Source organism: Bemisia tabaci, chromosome 1 (genome assembly GCF_918797505.1).
Source record: "Bemisia tabaci chromosome 1, PGI_BMITA_v3".
Classification (NCBI taxonomy): Eukaryota; Metazoa; Arthropoda; class Insecta; order Hemiptera; family Aleyrodidae; genus Bemisia; species Bemisia tabaci.
The window spans coordinates 6,994,880-7,000,879 of NC_092793.1; positions in this window are offsets into that span (position 1 = coordinate 6,994,880).

Here is a 6,000-nt window from a genome sequence, read left to right on the forward strand (position 1 = left end):
GCGGCGCACAAAATGACTTAAAGCATTACAGATAGCGAGATTACGGACTGAAATATCGCCGACTATTAACATGGAGAGGAGAGTGGGAGGGGCGGAAGATAAATAAAGGTGCATGAGTGCCGGAGCCACCGAGTGGATGAGTGAATGAATGAAGGTGTGACGCTACAAAAAGAGGGACGTATAATAGTAAATTGTGTAAATGCTCACGGGTTAATTATGCCGGGTTAATCTTCGTCAGCGTCGCGAAGCCGCCGCCGCCCGGGGAAAAAGCGCGTAAGCCACGTGGGCTGCCCGTCGGGAGTTACGGGTCGCGCGCACCGACGGTTATGAGTCTGCCGAACAGTTTGCGCCTCTTTATCGCGCGATATATCATTATTTTCCGTATAAATGTGTCACTACGGTGGCGAGCGACCCTCGGAGCGCGCAGCGGGCTGCCTAGCCCGGGCCTCGCAGGCGGGCTCGCGAAATGAATACCCGGCTTCAATTAAAAAAGGAAATCCGAAGATTTATTCCTATTTTCGCCGCTCAAAGCCCTGAATAATGATATGTATTCATCAACGGAACTTATTGCGTATTTATTCAGATCCGACCTTTAACGAGGGTTTACTTCGAACCGCTTCGCGCCGCGCCGCACCGCGCTCCTGCCTCGCCTCTAACTTGAGTTTATTAGGATTTTCAGTTGCCCGGAAAAACGGCGCGGCTCGCCGCACACTGGCACGGGTCGATAGGAAAAACCGGCTGTGATTCAGAAATTTTAAAAGCACCGAAAAAATATCTCGGTGTATTTACTAAGAAAAGGGTAAAATTACCAAGAATTCAGGGTTCTATTTGTTCCCAGTTTTTTCTTGGTAAAGTTACCATTTATGGAATCGGTAACTTTCTCGGTAATTTTACTGGACCTTGGTAAAAACGCCAATATTTTTTATCGACTGTGGTAGAATTACCGAGATAAAATGGCAAAGTTACCGGGAATTGATTACCAATAAAAGTGGTATTCTTACCTGGAAAAAACAGTAAAAATACCGGTTTTTAGGTAAGCTTACCAGTCTGTCTTGGTAAAATTACCAATAATTGGTAAAAAAAAGTGAGATGGTAAAGGTACCAACGGACCGTGATAAAAGCACCGAGAGTTTTTTTTTTCAGTGCTTATATCTTCTTTGATGCAAGGCGTAGAAGTTTAAAACTTGTTTGATTGGTTTCCTCGTGAAATTTTCTAGCAGAAGCAACCCGTAAAATTGCCGAAGTGACAAAATAAACATGGAAATTTTTAGTTTTAGTAAAATAATTAAAGTCTGATCTCTCCGTTCTATTGTGCGGAGCGCGGTGTGGAGCCCCCGCGAAACAGCATAAAGGCCCGCTCCCGAGTGACTGTGACACAGACGCCTCCCTCGCAGCTCCAGAATTTTCTCAATTACCCACTACTCATTCTCTGTCTCTCAAAGACTCGGTTCCCTCCCGGTCGCTTCCCCGTCTCAACTTAACTCCCACCGCTCTCAATGGCGTCTCGTCAAGCTCAAATTTCGATAAATCCATCGGTGAACTTCAAATTGAAAGTATACATTTAAATGGTTTCAGTGTGAGGAGATGCGAAAGTTTCCATAGTCAGGATCGGTCATGATCGGAAATGACCGGTCAAGTTCGCTGGATGACGATTGCAGCGTCGAATCAGAGCGGCCAGGGAGTGCGCACGCGCAGGGGAGAGGAAAGCGCGAGAGAGCTTCAGAGCAGAGCGCGAGGAGTCCCGGAGATCAGTATTGTTACGGATGCCACTTGGTGCGTGGACCTTGGTGCCACGCTCAAACCCAAGTACCTAGAGTCGTCAATACCTATTCAATGATTTTTTCTTACCGTCAGATGCTGTTGGTCAATAATTGTTCAACGTGCTGATCTTATGCGGAATATCACGTCTAGTTAAAAACGAGTAATCTCTTTCTTTGCCCCCTCGTTTTATCCCTTTTTTTCTTCTTCCATCTGGATCTCGCAAGGAGGTTTGATCCGAGGGATATATCCCTCGCTATCGCCACCTTTTCCGAGGTCCTCCCCCCTTTGCTCTCGCGTCGGAGGTTTGATCCGAGGGATATATCCCTCGCCATCGCCTCCTTCCTCGAGGGCCTTCCCCCTTCTCCTTTACAGGATATCTTCGGAGCTGCCGCATCATTACATCAGCATTATAATGTAATCAAAATACTTGGAGAATGAAAATTCAAAACCTGATAAGCGCCACCAGGTGCTGCTAAGACTGTGCGTTGCGTTCATTACATCAAGATAATTTTAATTTATACTTTCAGTTTATGGGATCTTTATCAGAAAACGGTCAGGTGCGCTTGGTAAGCCCTAATTTTATAAATCGGAGCAGTCACAAAGCTCGGGAACCGATCGCAACAGAGCCAGGTCGAGTTTAGTTGGGTCACGCAACTAAACTAACTCTCCGGTGAAGCTGGAAGTATCACCCGAATTGAAGGCGCCCAAATACTGAATCCGCACACACTATTTCTACAAATTCGATGAATGGAACTTAGACGTTTTCTGACTGAAAGGTGCGAATTGCAGCATTATGATGGATTGGGTCAGTTGCGCTGGTCAAAAATTGTGTTTTGATGCTTGATTCTTGTGGATTAGCTAAAAATAATAAGCTCTGTCCAAACAGCATCTTTCTACGTTCAATATTAGCCGAGATATCGCGCTTTGAAAAATTCGGTTTCATCAACTGCGATAGCGGCACCCTTTCACCTCAACTCTTCCACCTTGCTTTAATCAGTCAGGGAAACACAGATTTGCACTGGTTACGCAACGTGTAACTTGGATGAAAGCAGGGAGTAAGAAACCAAGGATGTCACTACCGCGGTGGATGACGTCCAGAGATGCGAGCCAGTCCGACCCTGGCACCAAGCCTAGGTCGCAGCAGCCCAGACTTAATGCCACCATTCCGAGTATCCGAGTAATGAAGCGGCCTTAATGAGAGCGTAGGTACAGAGACGAATTACACAAACATACTTCCGTGCTAAGTAAAAACGCCGTATGAGCATTCAAATGTTGCCAAATTTCCCCCTCAGAAAATCTCCATTTTTTTATAGAGGTTATACGTATTTTTCTTTAAAATTTCCAGACTTTTTACTTCAAATTACGAGCGAAATTCTTTGGAAAATCGGAAGGGAAATATTCACAAATTATTCCGGAAATTCGTGATTGGTCGAAGGAAAGTTGGTGACACCTGATGACTCGTACGGCGTCGTTCCTTAGCACGGTGAAGAAAACAGCTTACGCGTCGCGATGTGCCACAGGCACAACGCATCTCTCCTCGTAAATTTATTTCCGTTACCTCCAGGAATCGGACGAGAAGCTTCAATTCTGACAGCAACCTGTTAAAGAGTAGAATGCATTTTGTGATTAGCGAATTTTCCGGGGAACATTCTCCGGAAAGCGGTTTCTTCGTGGCAGTCACATACGAAGGCAGTTGAGTTTGTACCCGTTCACACATGTTTGGAGGCGGAAATTCCCATGGAAAAGCAATTCGACAATCCCCCCTCCCTTTTTTATGTATAAAGCATTTGCTTGCGGCAGAGTCGAACGTACACTGGATCTAACTTTGCCAGGAAATGAACCTCGGAATCGATGAATGAACTCGATAGAAGGAAAAAAGTGGATTGGGTCGGCGAACCGACACGGAGCAACTCTATCGACCGATTCGCATACTAGCTACAAAAGCATCTCGGAAGTTTAGGACCCCCGGAATTCCATAAATATTCAATTTAGATTCTATTCGTTTCAACCCTCTACCCTACGTGGCGCAACCCCTGCTTTACTTGCAGACAACGTTGAGGTCTTATAGTTTCAAGTGGGTGTAATTCGCTTGGTTCAAATTTAACTTTCCGCAGAGTTGTCTGGAACAACCTCCTTGAGTTCGATCTTTGCGCTACACTGGGGGGGGGGGGATTTATGTGCATCAGGCGTTTTAATCTGCAACGAGAGACATTTTCTCAACGCGCATCCCTAAGAACGGCAGATTGCATTTTCTCTCGGAGAAAGCGCCGAGACCCACCCATCTTAAATGCAATTCATTACAGTTAGGTTATTCGAGAATGCACTCTGCACGAAACAGTTGCTTGAGAATTTTATTCCCATCATATTAGAACTATGCGCGGATATTAAATGACAATCTGTACTGCCAAGCTAAGACAGAATGCCATGTAAACACTCAATTTATGTTAAATTTCTTCTGCTGAAATATTTATTCTGAGGAAACTTAAGAATATTTTTCCTTGCGATTTCGTGATGCATTTTAAATTAAAAGGAATATTCTCTGAGAAATTCAAGTAACGTCGAGAGTTTTCTGGAACATTCATAACTAATCAGAGAATATTCGGCAATAATGAAATATTCATACGTTTTTCTAAGCACGACAGTAAACCAATGGAATTTTTCAGGATAAGCATTGGACGTCGATGACCTACAAAAAAATTCCGTTGAAATTTTTTCATAGTTAAATGTACATCGCTGTTCAAAATTCAATGAATTATTATAACAATCACTTTCAGGCCAATACATTCAGAGCAACATGGCCCTCACCCACGTGTAGACGATAAATTCTCAATAGACCCCTGGACAAAGTGCAAATTCAATCAACATGACACATGTTTTAACAAATTTAACGTAAATCACGATTTGTTCAATGATGCTTACTGAAGATAAGTCCTAATAACGATATTAACGTTTTCCATGCATATTTTCAAATTTCCTGGCCGTAGGAAAAAAATCACAACGTACTTGAGTTTATCGCACGCTGAGCGTTATCGCGAGTCGCGTAGTCTTTGCATCATGCAAGTATGACATCCTGAATAGGCGCCTACAAACCTAACGGGATACTTCACGCGTTGCGCAATGCGTGAAGTATCCCGTTAGGTTTGTAGGCGCCAGTGCGCGTTCTGCGCGCGAGCTAACACGCCGCTCCGCTCTGTGTTAGGCTCTAATATTTAAACTCGCGGAGTCAGCGTTTTTCAACTCATGATTTTGAAATGTTAGCACTCTCTGCATTGATTATTCCCTTTTGAACTGATGAAAAAGAAATATGTACGACTGGAAGTGGTTCCGTGTCAAATTTAATGATTTCCAAAGCATTCAAATTTATTATTTTATGTTTTGGGCTTTTACTGTGCTGCAGCGTGGTGTAAGCGCAACCAAACGCTCAAAATTGGACGTATTTGACTCAAGGAGGTCGATGTGACAAATAAGTTAAACACAAAAAATTGCGTGCTCCTTAGTTTTTTTCCTCTTTTATTAATTTTTGTATAGTTTCTTTCATCACAACTACGGCTCATTGAGATTCATATCGATGCCATTGCTTGGAAAAGGTTTTACAAATATTTACCACGTTTTGAAAATGTAAATGTTTTTAAAATGAAGTAATCAATTTCATTAAAAAAAATAATGTACATTTAAGGCATGTTTTATATCGGAAATTTCAAGGATAAAAATGAAACCAAGTATTTATCAAAGACAATTTGAAAAGATGATTTAAAATATGAGTTACGATAACAACACCTCATTCTCTCTTAATTTTCTCATTTCGATATTGTCAATATAATTTTACACACGGACTAAAATATGACGCTTGAATTTGATTTTAGTGGACTTTACATTTGTGGACTAAAGGTTAGTGGACGTTTAAGTAATGGACTTAACAATAGTGTGGACTTTAGAACTGTGGACGTAAAAATTGTGGACGAAAAGTCTGTGGACGTAAAAAAAAGTGGACACAAAGTCCGTGTACCTTTCTGACCCTATGGAGGCCTAAGCTAAGGGAACCAATCGGAAACGGCTTCGTGTCGTCTTTACTCTCAGTATGAAGGGACTCTAGCATTTCAGTTTGCGAGGGCAAGACCGATGGACTCGTCGAAGTATCTACCCTTTGGTTCCGAAATGGTTTATGAGATCCTCCGCCCCTGCGATATTAAAACGAGGCACCAGGTCTGTGTCACATATGGTTCAATCTCGGAACTTACT